We start from the raw sequence: 15013 nt of genomic DNA on the forward strand, positions 1-15013 counted from the left end.
TTTTGGTGAAGTTCCTATTAAACTGTGGTCCGTGTTTTGTTGAGCTTTTTTTTTTTTTTTTTTTTTTTTGAGCTGTTTGTTTTATTGCTGATTCTGAAGAGTTAGTTATATATCCTAGATGTCAGTCTTATTTTTTAAAGATTTTATTTATTTAATTATTTATTTGAGAAAGAGAGAAAGCACAAACATGGGGAGGGGTAAGGGAGGGACAGAGGGAGAAGCAGGCTCCCCACTGAGCAGGGAGTCCAATGCAGGGCTTGATCCCAGGACCCAGGGATCATCACCTGAGCTAAAGGCAGATGCTCAATCTGCAGAGCCACCCAGGTGCCCTGAAATGCCAGTCTTTCATAAGAAGCCTGGTTTGCAAATATTTTCTCCCCACAAGAACTGTCGCAGGAAGCAAGGATGCTTTTTCATCTTTACAGTGCCATTAGCAGAGCTATGGTTATTTATTATTTAATTATAGTTTTAATTATGAGGACGTACACTCTATCAATCTTTTCCTTTTGTGCATCGTGCTTGCCTTTGCCTCACAAAAGGCCAAAAAACTCTCTCTTATGTCTAGAAGTTCTCTTGTTTCATAGTTTATATTTTATATCTAGGGCTGTGATTTACCCTGAGTTAACTTTTGTATGAGGTATGAGGAATCGGTCAAAGTAGGTTTTTTTTTTTTTTTAACATTGATTGATTGATTGATTGATTGATTTTAGAGAGAAAAAATGCTGCATAGGGAAGGACAGAGGGGGAGAAAAAGAATCCCAAGCAGACTCTGAGCCGAGCATAGAGCCTGATGTGGGGCTCAATCCCACAACCCTGAGATCATGACCTGAACTGAAACCGAGTTGGATGCTCAACTAACTGAGCCACCCAGGTGCCCTAAAATTGATTTTTTTTTAAAGTCATCTGTACACCCAGTGTGGTGCTTGAGCTCACAATCCCAAGATCAAGAGTCACGTGCTCCCCCTGGACTAAACCAGCCAGGTGCCCCAAAGCTGATATTTCAATGCGACATCTCTATTATCAGTTCCAATATTGCTAACCTGTCACTTGTCTCTTGTTTCCTAGGTCCTGACTACAGGTTTATTGATTTTATTGATCTTTTCCAAGAACCAGCTGTTAGTTTCTCTGAGTTTCTTTTCTTTTTTATTCTTTTTTTTTTAACTTTGCTGATTTCTGCTTATTGGTAAAACCAATCACCACATAAAAAAAATCACTACAGCTTTGTAGTATAACATGAAATCTGGGATTGTGATGCCTCTAGCTGTGCTTAGCCTTTTCAAGACTGCTTTGGCTATTCAGAGTCCTTCATGGTCCCATACAGATTTTAGAATTGTTTGTTCTAATTCCTTGAAAAATGCTGGTGGTATATTGATAAGGATTATATTAAATCTGGAGATTGTTTTGGGTAATATGGACATTTTAACAATATTTGTTCTTACAACTGATGAGCATGGAATGTATGTCCATTTGTGTCATATTCAATTTCTTTCATCCGTGTTTTACAGTTTTCAGAGTATAGCTCTTCCATTTCTTTGGTTAAGTTTATTCCTATTTTATTATTTTATTATATTTATAATAAAATATATTTTGTTATACTTATTATTGTATTTATTATTTTTATTTTTATTATTGTAAATGGGATTGTTTTCTCAATTTCTCTTTCTGCTGCATTATTCATGTCTAGAAATGCAACAGATTTCTGTATATTGATTTTATACCCTGCCACTAGGGATCCCTGGGTGGCGCAGTGGTTTAGCGCCTGCCTTTGGCCCAGGGCGCGATCCTGGAGACCGGGGATCGAATCCCACGTCAGGCTCCCGGTGCATGGAGCCTGCTTCTCCCTCTGCCTGTGTCTCTGCCTCTCTCTCTCTCTCTGTGACTATCATAAATAAATAAAAATTAAAAAAAAAAAAAGATTATACCCTGCCACTTTACTAAATGTATTTATCAGAAAGTCTTGTTTTTTTCTGATATTAATATAGTCACTATTTTTTTTCTACCAGTAGAAAACTACCATAGGAATTATGATAGATATCCCTAACCTTTCACATCCTACTTACAGCTGATATTTTTACCACTTGAAGTAAAAATCGAAGCCTTACAACTATGTGAGTCCCTTCATCCCCTTTTATGTTATACTTGTATATACTGCATCTACATACATGCACCCCCCCACCAGTCAATGCACTAATTTTTGCTTTGAATGACCAACATATCTTTTAAATAACTGAAGACAAAGAAAACAGTTAAATATACTACCTAGATATGTACCATTGCTGTTGCTCCTCCTGCATTCCTGAAGTTATAAGTTTCCCTCTAGTGTCATTTTTCTGCAGCCTTAAGAAACTTCCATTACTTTTCCTTGTAGAACAGGTCTTATGCCAATATATTCTCATCATTTTCCTTCAGCTAAAAACGTATTCATTCTGGGGCTCCTGGCTGACTCAACTGGGAAGCACGCAACTCTTGATCTCAGGGTTGTGAGTTTGAGCTCCACATTGGGTGTGGAGATGACTTAAAAATAAAAATTTTTAGGGGCATCTGGGTGGCTCGACGGTCCAATGTCCATCTCTTGGTTTCTGCTCAGGTCACAATCTCAGGGTCGTGATCCCAGGGTCCTGATCAAGTCCTGCATCGGGCTCCCCGCAGGGAGCCTGCTTCTCCCTCTGCCTGTGTCTCTGCCTCTCTCTCTGTGTCTCTCATGAATAAATCAATAAAATCTTTAAAAAAAAAATAAAGTATTTCCTTAAAAATATAAATAAATTAAAATGCCTTCATTTTGCCATTATTCCTGAAGGATTTTTCACTGGAAATAGAACTCTGGGTTGATAGGTCCTTTCCTTTAAACACATAAAGGATTCTTTCAACAGTCTTGTGGCTTCTTTGCTAGATTCTAATGAGAAACCCACAGTCTTTTGAATTGTTGCTCTGAGTCCTTGTTCTCTGGAAACTTTAAAGAGCAGCTTCCCCCTCCCCTAGACCTCCCGTCTTTGATTTTCAATAGTTTGTTGTCCAGATATGGTTTTATTGAGTTCAACCTATTTAGGGTTTGCTGAGCTTTTTGAATCTGTCAATGTTCGTCATACACTAAATTTGGAGCTTTCATCCATTATTCAAATATATTTTTCTGCACCACATTTCTTCTCTCCTCTTTTTCTGGGACTTTGGATTGTTCCCTAGACATTGTGAGACTCTACATCCTGTGAAAATCCTCTGGAAAATGTGGGTATTTATTTGTTTGTTTTGACTTAAGCAGATAATTGAGCTGGTTAGTTTCAGACATCAGGTCCTTCTTCGCCTTCTGTGAGCTGTGGTTTTTGGAGTTTGTTTGTTTTAAAGATTTTATTTATTTATTCATGAGAGACACAGAGAGAGACAGAGACACAGGCTGAGGGAGAAGCAGGCTCCCTGTGGGGAGCTTGATGTAGGACTCGATCCCAGGACCCCGGGGTCACAACCTGAGCCAAAGGTAGATGCTCAACCACTGAGCCTCTCAGGTGCCCCTAAAAGTGATGCCCTTTTGATGTCAAATGAACAAGACACACAGCTGCCCCTTCCTTGGTTTTGACTGTAGCAAGGAGGGTACCTGTGATCACAACCGTCCCTCGGATGCCAGGACAGGCTGTTTCCAAGCATGGCTGCCGCATTGACTTTCCTCCGAGTGATGCATTCTGTTCAATCTCCTTGCTCTTGAGTCGACCCTTGACACCGCCTCAGCCAATAGGGTACAAAAGAAATGCTATTCTGTGACTTACAAGGCTAGATCATAAAAATTTCTCAGGCACTCCCTCCCCCCTGGTTCCTTTGGAACCCAGCCACCATGCTGTGGGGAAGCCCAAGCCACATGGGGAAGCACAACCCATGTGGTGAAACCCCATATTGGTGGCCCGCTAACAATCAGCTTCAACCACCGTATGGGTAAGGAAGCCTTCGAGATGATCCCAGGTCCAGTCACAGCCTGACTCTAACCATGGGAGAGGTTCCAAGTAAGAGCCACCTGGCACAGGAAACCCCCAAAACCATTATTGTCAGTATTTTAAGTCTCCACGTGTGGGGGTGATTTGTTACGAGCATCAGGTACCCAGAACTTTTTTTTTTTTTCAGAACATAATTTGGTACGAAGAGTGGGATTCTGTTGAAACAAAGACCCAAGACATGTGGCATTGGCTGTAGGACCAGGTGTTAGGCAGGAGCCTTCAAGGAGGCTGTTGGTGGACATGAAGGAATGTCAGGGAAGTGTCATCGGAAACTTCAGAAAGGACTTCCGGGAGTAGGGGAAGTCTTGTCGTGCATGTAGTATCACTACGTAATAGTGGGAACTCTGTCCCCTGCAATAATTTGGAGAGGGAGAGCTGTCTCTAATATACTCTGTGATGTGGGGAGACCTCTAGACAAAGTACTGCAAGTACCACCTGACTTCTCACTGCCTGTGATGAAATGCAGAAGGAGAGAGGTAAGTTAAAGATGAAATGTAATAGGGGCTTCGGGGGTGGGGGGGTGCAGCTGGTGAAGCATCTGCCCTCAGCTCAGGTCATGATCCTGGGGTCAAGCCCCACATCAGGGTCCTGGCTCAGTGGGGACTCTGCTTCTCTCTCTGCCTCTTCTCCTGCTTGTGTGCAAGCCCTCTTGTTCACTCTGTCTCTCGAATAAATAAATGAAATCTTTACCAAAAAAATAAAACAAAATAATAGAGCTTTTAAGAATCTTAAGGGCGGGGATCCCTGGGTGGCTCAGTGGTTTAGCGCCTGCCTTTGGCCCGGGGCGCCATCCTGGAGTCACGGGATCGAGTCCGTGAAAACACGAGGCCGTGTTTTTCCAACCATTTCCACAACCCTATGTAACATCCCACGGGCTCCTCACTCATACTGACACCCTTCTAGCTGAATGGCGGCATCTAGCTCCCCTTCTTGTGCACCTGATGGACCTCTGTGAGTGCCTCAACCACAAGAATATGATGGAAGTGATACACTGTCACTTCCAAGACTAGGCCTAAGGCCACATTCTTCCTGACACTGGGTTATCTCGAGAGCCCTGCTCTTAGAATCTGGGCCACATGTAGACGCTCTGGCCAACAGCCCTCACTTGAGGTGCCAGTCAGCAGCCAGCTATCAACCACCAGAAATGGCAAATGAGGAAGCTTCCGAGGTGGCTCCAAGCCCCATCGAGCACCAGAGCTGCAAAAGATAAGAGGAAAATGACTACCGGAGTTTGCAGTCTCTGAGGTCAGAGATGAATCATTATGCAACAAGAGACGGTTGGAAGAGACATGCAGAAGCTTGGAACAGGAAGTAGGAGAAAACCTGCAGACAAGAACGAAGGCAGACCTTGCAGCAGGAAGGTCTCACAAACTCCCTTGGAGGACACAGGACCCTATAGGCAGATAAACGAATAAATACTTAATGACACCTCAGTTATTGACCTCTTCTTCTCTTTTTTGTGGCTAGGAAGTACATTTACAGCTCAGTTACTGACTTCTTTTCTGTCTCTTTGTGGCTGGAGAATACGTTTATTGTTTGAAATTCAGGATATTTCTCGCTCCGAATCTTTCAAGACCAAAAGACAGTTAAACTGATGGGGTACGGAATGCTAAGCTGAGACCTAAAGCTGTTCCCTTAGTAATGGGGTCTTTTTTTTTTTTTTAATATTTTATTTATGGGATCCCTGGGTGGCTCAGCGGTTTGGTGCCTGCCTTCCGCCCGGGGCGCCATCTTGGAGTCATGGGATCGAGTGCCACACTGGGCTCCCTGCATGGAGCCTGCTTCTCCCTCTGCCTGTGTCTCTGCCTCTCTCTCTCTCTCTATGTCTATCATGAATAAATAAATAAAATCTTAAAAAAAAAAAAAAAAAAAGAATCTTAAGGGCAAGGAGGCCAAGCTAGAGAAAAGGTCATCACAAAGAGGTCTGCTTATGGGCTTTGTCTACTAGACGGGATTATAATTGATACTTATGACACCCACAAGGTTTTTCATTATTTTTTAATTACACAAGCTTGAACTGAAAAGAACAGAAACAGTACAAACAGAAAACATTGGACCCACAAACGTCTCTAGGCAAGAATCAGCCTGAGAAAAGGACTCACCTACAAACACGGGCTGCAATTTGTGGAAAAGGAAAGATGGCTTAGAAGAGGAAAGGCAAGAGCCAAGGTGATCTCGAGGGCAGTAAACCTGAGCCCTCATCCAGGAGCCACACCTGAGACCATCCACACTCAGATAAGACCCTGGGCTGTAAGCTGATTCCCGAATGGGAAACCCCTCTGGGAAAAGAATGAGAGGACCTTGCATGTGGTAGGGCTGTGGCTTGCACTCAGGGGGTGGACTGTGAGAGGCCGTGTTTTTCCAACCATTTCCACAACCCTATGTAACATCCCACGGGCTCCTCACTCATACCGATATCCTTCTAGCTGAATGGCGGCATCTAGCTCCCCTTCTTGTGCACCTGATGGACCTCTGTGAGTGCCTCAACCACAAGAATATGATGGAAGTGATACACTGTCACTTCCAAGACTAGGCCTAAGGCCACATTCTTCCTGACACTGGGTTATCTCGAGAGCCCTGCTCTTAGAATCTGGGCCACATGTAGATGCTCTGGCCAACAGCCCTCACTCGAGGTGCCAGTCAGCAGCCAGCTATCAACCACCAGAAATGGCAAATGAGGAAGCTTCCGAGGTGGCTCCAAGCCCCATCGAGCACCAGAGCTGCAAAAGATAAGAGGAAAATGACTATCGGAGTTTGCAGTCTCTGAGGTCAGAGATGAATCATTATGCAACAAGAGACGGTTGGAAGAGACATGCAGAAGCTTGGGGACGTGCAGAAGCTTGGAACAGGAAGTAGGAGAAAACCTGCAGACAAGAACGAAGGCAGACCTTGCAGCAGGAAGGTCTCACAAACTCCCTTGGAGGACACAGGACCCTATAGGCAGATAAACGAATAAATACTTAATGACACCTCAGTTATTGACCTCTTCTTCTCTTTTTTGTGGCTAGGAAGTACATTTACAGCTCAGTTACTGACTTCTTTTCTGTCTCTTTGTGGCTGGAGAATACGTTTATTGTTTGAAATTCAGGATATTTCTCGCTCCGAATCTTTCAAGACCAAAAGACAGTTAAACTGTTGGGGTACGGAATGCTAAACTGAGACCTAAAGCTGTTCCCCTTAGTAATGGGGTCTCTTTTTTTAAATTTTATTTTATTTATGGGATCCCTGGGTGGCTCAGCGGTTTGATGCCTGCCTTCAGCCCAGGGAGTAATCCTGGAGACCTGGGATCGAGTCCCACGTCGGGCTCCCTGCATGGAGCCTGCTTCTCCCTCTGCCTGTGTCTCTGCCTCTCTTTCTCTCTGTGTCTCTCATGAATAAATAAAATTTAAATCTTAATATATTTTTTAAAAAGGCAAAGGCATCTTACCCATAACTCTTAAAGCTTCTACATTTTTCAAAATTCAAGTTACAAAGTTTCAACAATTCTTTGTAATGGAAGTGCTTTGTTTGCTACAAACAATCCAGAAGACAGAATGTCCTGCTTCTAAGGGCTCCCTCGGGTCACCTAGGGTGGGTTTGAATCCGCCACCTTCTCCTGCTCCGAAGCAACCTGCCCCTCAGATGCTGGCACAGTGGGGACTGCTCCCCAGCACCCTCTAGTAACTTTGTCTCCCCACCACCCCTACCCCCTCCCAAGACCCCAGCACTGCTCCCCTCGGGGCTCTGCTTGGAGGGACTGTAGCCATGTCTCCAGTACCCCCAGCGCCTGGCGGAGCATGGGGCCATTCCCACATTGCAGAATCGGTGATTTGTGGCTCACTGAGTGGACGGACAGATGGCAGGAAGACCAGGACTCATGAGATCAAGGGACCTCCTGGCTGGGTGACAGGGACCAGAGTGGTCCACGTGTAAATGCATTTAAGTTCTTGCTGTCTCCCATCCAAGTACTAACCAGGCCCAACCCTGCTCAGCTGCTGCAGTCAGATGAGATTGGATCCCGCGCATTCAGGGTGGTATGGCTGTGGGCTAGATTCTTTCTGTCTGGGACCCAAAAATGTGGCTTCAGCATGGGAGCTGCCACCGGGAGCTAGAGACAAAGCACAGAGCACCCTGGAATGGATCGGGGAGGCGAGGAGGCGCGGGGCAGAGCAGAGGTCATGTCCTGGGAAAGACGCTAACACCCTGAGGTCAGGGAGACCGTGGGGGACCCCCGAAGGACTGTAAGGCAGGGGCTTCCCCTGGAACTCCCCCCACACTTACCATTCAGGTAACTCTCTGGGTCGAGCACCCTGCTAGGGGCCACGGTGACCGCAGGGACCACAGACGAGTGCCTCGCACACGACCCCCATGCAGAGGAGGCCGTGGGTGGGCAACTCTTCAGGCAAATCACAGGGCAGGTTGCAGGGAGGTCCAGGGAGGTCCTGGACTCGTCCAGGACGTGAAAATAGACTTCCCACCGGGGCCAGGCAGGCAGAGAAGGAAGGGGAGAGTGAACCAGGCACTCTGGCTGGAGACCACGGGGACCCCCAGTAGGGCACAGGGGCAGGGCAGCTCCAGGGGCACCCACCAGTCCCAGGCCATTCTTGGGTTGTTCCATTTGGCCTCTGAGGAGGGGTTGGCCTCTGGGCAGCCCCCAGGCGGGGCACATGTGGCGGGGCACACATGGCTGACCCATTCCGATGGCTAAGGAAGGACAGCTTGGTGACATCGGCAGGCTGGCCACAGTCTGCGAGAGTTGTTTCTAAGTCCCCTTCCTCCATGCACATCACGGGCTGGTGCAGGGCCGCCCACCTCTGAGGGAACTGATCACATGGGAGGTCAGATCTGCTCCTCTCCTACTTGGGGCTCCTTGGGGGGCTGGGCCTGTGTTGAGACCCTTCCCAGGGCCCCGCTGGGGTTCCCCCTCAGCTCTGCCCAGTCCCTCACTCCAGTTTCGTTCCTCCAGGAAACATTACTGAGCCCCTGCTGCAAAGCACAGCTGTGGGGCTGGAGGTTCAGCAGTGGACAGACCAGCAGCAGCAGTACCTGCTCTCGAGGTGCTTATGTTCTATTCTACCGAGAGGAGACAAACTGCAAATAGTCACGCCGAACAGCACGGAGCAGCTGCTGGTGAGCCTACAAAGCAGGGTGAGGTGGGGAGCAGGGTAGGCCTGATGGAGAGACATGGGGCCAGGAGGGGAGCTGTCAGACAGGATTTCCCACGCCTTGGAAGACAGATCAGCACCCTGACCGTTAGCACTGGCCAGGGCCCGGAGCGCGAGTTCTGTCTCTTCCTGGAGGTCGTAAGGGGGACCGTACATGAGGCTGAGAGGCCGCCCATCCCTGGCAGACAGGAACTGTGAAAACATGAGCAGGTCAGGGACAGGGGGTCACAGGGGCTGCTGGGTGGTCACAGAGGTAGTTGGATAAAAGGGCAGCTGGGGTGGTCACAGGTGCAGGTGAACATAGGGGCAGCTGGGTGGTCACAAGGGGCAGCTGGTGGCCAAGGGGCAGGTGGACACAGGGGCAGCTGGTTGGTCACAGTTCCTGGGCAGAAAGGGAGCTAGTGCAAAGCCAGGGGCCCTCACTACGCCACCTGGTCCCATGCAGGACCTTGCTCCTCCACGCCTCTCCAGGTAGCAGGGCCCCCACCAGCCTTCTGAGACCAGGTGCCCTGAACCCACTGTGCTGGTGGACAAATCCCCTGAACATTTCCCAACAGCATGGTTTTCCCCTCCTGTTTCAATTTCTTCTCATCTTCTGGAATGTCAACCTTCTGTGGTTTCTTCTCCTTCCGTTAAGGGCTCCTCGCCAGGGCTCCCTGCTCTCCCCACTTCTCTCCCTGCAGCCACATCCATCCCTGGGCGCCCCCGCCTACCTGAATCTCTCTAGCCCTGGACCGTGAGCTCCAGCCCCAGGCATCCAGCTGCTTGCCCTCTTACAGGCACTCCTCACTCAACGTTCCAGTATTTACCAGACCGTGAATTCCTTTAAAGAAACACCTCGAAAAATGGGTTATTTCCCCAATGCCTGCTATTTTGCTTCTCCAACGTAAGCATTTAATAAACCTCAAATGACTCCTCTCTTGGCAACAGGCCCTGCCATTTGGGGGATTATCTAGAGTTCCCAGGTCTCAGCTCAACCAAAGCCCCACCTCCAGAGAACAGCAAGCGGTAAGGACAGTGACAGGAGGTCATGGCCTGGGCCAGGCAGCCAGCCATTCCTGGGGAAAAGCAGACTCAGAGGCTGCTCCCCGGTGAGGCCCCACCAGCCTTTGGGCAAGGGGCCCCGAAAACAAAGCATTCACAACTACCTGGCAGCCCAGGCCTGGACAGCAGGCCAAAGGGCATTCCCAGAAGTCAGGGCAGCCTGACCTCCCACCCCACCCACGGCTACTGCACACAGTCACCCTCACCACCCTCCACCTAGACCACTGCACATTTCCTGTACTGTCCCCTCAGGCTCCAGCTCTCCTCCTGCCAAGCCCATGGAAGACAGAGCCAGTCACTTCTCTCCACGAGGCTCAACTTTAAAGGAACCCTTGTCACCTGGAGAACAAAACCCAAACTCCTGAGCACAGCCTCCCGGCACCCCACGGACCTCCTGCTTGGGGCCACACCCACCCCAGTTCCAGCCCTGGACTGAAGTCACCTGCAGAGTCAAGCTCTCCTGGAGTTGCAACCACCCCGTCTGCTGAGCCACACTTTCTCTGCCACACAGGAGCCCAAGGACAACCATCTCTTGATCCCTATGAAACACCCCCATGCAAGTACATGCTAGCCCTCCAGCTCTGTGTCCTGCAAAAACGTAATACACGGGGCGCCCGGGGAGGGGGTGGGGGGGCTCTGTTGGTGAAGAGTCTGCCTTTGGCTCAGGTCATGATCCCAGGTCCTGGGATCGAGTCCCACATCAAGCTCCCTGCTCAGCGAGGAGTCTGCTTCTCCCTGATAGTGTGCATGCACGCACGATCTCTCTCACTCTCTCTCTCAAATAAATAAAATCCTTAAAACAAACCAACAAAAAAATGTAATACATGTCTAGACTCAAGCTGCTTACAGGGATCTTCAACAATGTCTGGAGCATACCCCAATCTTCTCCACAATAATCCTGATCATCACCCCCTGGGGAAGGATTATCAACTGCTTGGAGAATTTAACCAACCGTCCTGACACCTGGTCAACACTCTACCTTGACTGCTGAAGAGCTCGCTGAGTTCAGGTGCTCCCCACCCCATCTGCACAGCTAGCAATCCAGAAACCCAGAGGGGCTGGTCTGCACAGCCCTGTCTGGAACTGTGGACCCGTTCTGGCTCCCACCAATGATCTGTCCCAGGGTCAGGCCAAAACATGCTCTCATCACCCACTCTTCTGACCAGACCCTGGAACATACCATGACCACAATAAGGAAGTGCGCACGGGCAGGTAAGCGGAAGAGAACACGAGGTCGAGAAACAGACCCAAACACACTCAGAAATTCAGAATGGAACAAAGCTGATGCTTCAAATCAGGAAAAGATGGGTTCTTTAATACATGATATTTGGAGGGCAGCCTGGGTGGCTCAGAGGTTTAGCACTGCCTTCAGCCCAGGGCGTGATCCTGGAGACCCAGGATCAAGTCCCACATCGGGCTCCCTACATGGAATCTGCTTCTCCTTCTGCCTGTGTCTCTGCCTCTCTCTCTCTCTCTCTCTCTGTGTCTCTTATAAATAAACTCTTTTTAAAAAAATAAAAATAAATGACATTTGGACAAAACAGTAAAGTCAAATCTGTATCTCATGCTTTATGTCAGGAAAAATTCTAAACAGTTAAAGACTCACGTATAAAACTAAAACCATGAAGGAAAAAAAAAGGGATGCCTGGGTGGCTCAGTGGGTGATCGTCTGCCTTTGGCTCAGGGCGTGACCCCCGGAGTTCCGGGATTGAATCCCACATCAAGTCCCGCATCGAACCTGCTTCTCCCTCTGCCTGTGTCTCTGCCTCTCTCTGTCTCTCATGAATGAATGCATGAATGAATGAATGAATGAATGAATGAATGAATAAACAAACAAACCCATGAAGAGGTGCCTACGGGGTTCAGTTGGTTGGCTGTCTGCCTTCAGCTCAGATCATGATCTCAGCGTCCTGGGATCAAGTCCCTGTGGAACAGGGAGCCTGCTTCTCCCTCTCCCCCATGCTCATCCTCTCTCACTCTCTGTCTCTCTCTGTCTCCAGCATGGCAGGAGCTACTAAATGAGGATAAAGACAGAAACAAACTGCCAGGAAGGAACTGCAAGTCTTGGAGACACAGGGCAAACCTCCTGACATATGAGCTAGGACACAACAGCTTACCCAGCCCAGCACGCAGATGTGGCCAAGAACAGGAAACCCAGAGACCGGAGTCCCTGGATGGAGGCTCACACTTTCTCCTAAGAGAAATGTCAATGCAGAGCACATGTGGGGGCAGGTCTGGGGCGAACTCTGAGACAACACTCCAAGTGAGGACTCGGAGACTCCGTTTCTAGCCATTGATCCCACTGGCAAATACTTGTGTGCACACGTCATCTGTACACATGTACCCGCCTCCTTGTTTTGTGGCAGCAAAAGCTAGGGAATGGACCTGGAGATTCGTCAGCCAGGGACCGGTTACAGACAGGATGGTGTATGCCCCCCACAGGCAGCGCCAGGAGACTCTGACCCAATACAGAATCACCTGCAAACTCTGTGGACTCTACCCTCAAACAGCACCCAGATTTCAACTACTTCTGTGCTGCCCGCCCCCATAGCCTGGCGTTGCTGCTCCCCACCTGACCCTCCCTGGCGGCCACTTCCCCAGAATGGTCAGATGCTGGTCAAACAGAACTCCTACCAAAGGGGAGCCCCCATGCATAGCTGCTGGGAACACAAGCTGGTGCCGCCACTCTGGAAAGCTGAAAGTAGAGCTACCCTGTGATCCAGCCATTGCACTACTGGGTATTTACCCCAAACATACAGATGTAGGGATCTGAAGGGGAACCTGCACCCCAGTGTTCACAGCAGCCGTGTCCACAATAGCCAGACCGTGGGAGGAGCCACGATGTCCATCGACAGATGATGAATAAATGCTATGTACCTATAATACACAATGGAATTGTACCCAGTCACCAGAAAGAATGAAATCTTGCCATTTGCAGTGATGTGGATGGAACCAGAAGGTATTATGCTGAGCAAAATATGTCCAGAGAAGGACAATTATATGATCTCACACATGTGGAGAATTTAAGAAACAAAACAGAGATCACAGAAGAGAGGGAAAAATAAAACAGGACGATGTCAGAGAGGGAGACAAACCATTAAAGACTCTTAATCATAGTAAGCAAACTGAGGGTCGCTGGAAGGGAGATGATGGGGGGACGGGGCCACTGGGGATAGGCATGAAGGAGGGCACGTGATGCAACGAGCACTAGGAGTCATACATATAAGACTGATGAATCATCACTGACCTCCACCTCTGAAACCAATAATACACTATATATTGTTAGTTAAACTGAACTTAAAATAAAAATTAAACAAACCCCCAAAACTCCTATAATGTGGTCTGCCCCAACCCTCTGGGCCGCCCCCCTCACTGCCTGGCTCCTGCCCCAGCCTTCCTCCTTCCACCTTTGACCCCACCCTTTTCCACCCCACAGCCTCCCCGCTGGCTCCTTCCACACCCCAAGGATGCTCCCCCCACATCAAGACCTCCTTCCTGCTGCACCACTGCCTGGGAAACTCCCCCTGCAGACCCTTCTGTCACCTCCTTCAGGCCCTTACTCAGTGTCACCTCCTCGGGGAGACGCCCTCAACCATCCTACTTATAAAACACATGCGTACATGGATGTGGTCACATGGTAGGCACGTGGGCGCGCTTTACGGAAGTCCTTCCACTTTCATGGTCTGAAAATTCCCATCGAGCATTGGGAACACACCCACACACACCTATTCTCCTTGGCCCCCGCCCCATACTCGCACTCGGCACCAGCTCACGTTGTGCCAGATTACTGTCTGTCCCCTGCCCCACAGCACCTAGAACCAAAGCCCCACTGGGGGGACAGGGGATGAGAGGTCTGAGATTTGTTCACTGTTCTACCTCCAGCTCATGAAAACTGCCATCAAGGTACCAGCACCAAACCCTGGTCTCAACATTGTGCCCTAACTGCGCAGAGGCAACCATGGGGGGAAACAGGGGCCGCCCTCGCTCCCTCTGTAGGCCCTCCATCCTGTCCTGTGACCTAGGAGTACCACTTCCAAAATGCACACTAAGGAGAGCACAGGGCCTACCAGGCCACCAGTGTGCAGCGTCTGACCAACAAGCAAATCCTGTGACTTGACAAAGTGGACTCATCCTAAGTGACAGCGCACCACTGTCTGTGTGAATGCCCAGGTCATACGGGCACTGCCTCCCTGCGGAAGCCTCCACGCTGCACACTGGCAGACACACAGGGACGGGAAGTCTTTCCAACCAACCCCTTGCCCTCCTTAGTGCTGAACCATGTGGCTGTGTTATCTATGCAAAACACAAGGCAATCATGCAGTTTCTGTCCCAGCTGCTTCCTCAGGATCAGCACCAACTCTATCCACATACACTTTCTAGAATTTAGGCTGCACCTTTGTCCCTCTAGTGGTCCTTTTTATTGTTGTTAAGATTTTATTTATTTATTCACAAGAGACATAGAGAGGCAGAGACACAGGCAGAAGGAGAAGCAGGCTCCCTGCGGGGAGCCCAATGGGGGACTTGATCCCAGGACCCTGGGGTCAGGCCCTGAGCGGAAGGCAGATTCTCAACCACTAAGCCACTGTGAGGGGGCCTTCCCCCCGCAAAGCGGTCCTGAAGCCGCAAGGGGCCCTCTGCATCTGAAATAACTCTTGAACACAAATAAAAAAATAGTAATAGTAAGATAAACAGCTACTAAAGACATCTGAAGAATAGGTAGGGAAATTTGAACATCACAGTCTATACATACTATTACTGACATGCTTTTCTTAGGTTTGATGGTGGTACGGTGATTGTGTAGAAAAACGTTCTTAATCTCAGGAGATGACGTTGAAGGATTCAGAGGGG

The sequence above is a fragment of the Canis aureus genome, chromosome 3 (assembly GCF_053574225.1).
Source record: "Canis aureus isolate CA01 chromosome 3, VMU_Caureus_v.1.0, whole genome shotgun sequence".
NCBI classification, from domain to species: domain Eukaryota; kingdom Metazoa; phylum Chordata; class Mammalia; order Carnivora; family Canidae; genus Canis; species Canis aureus.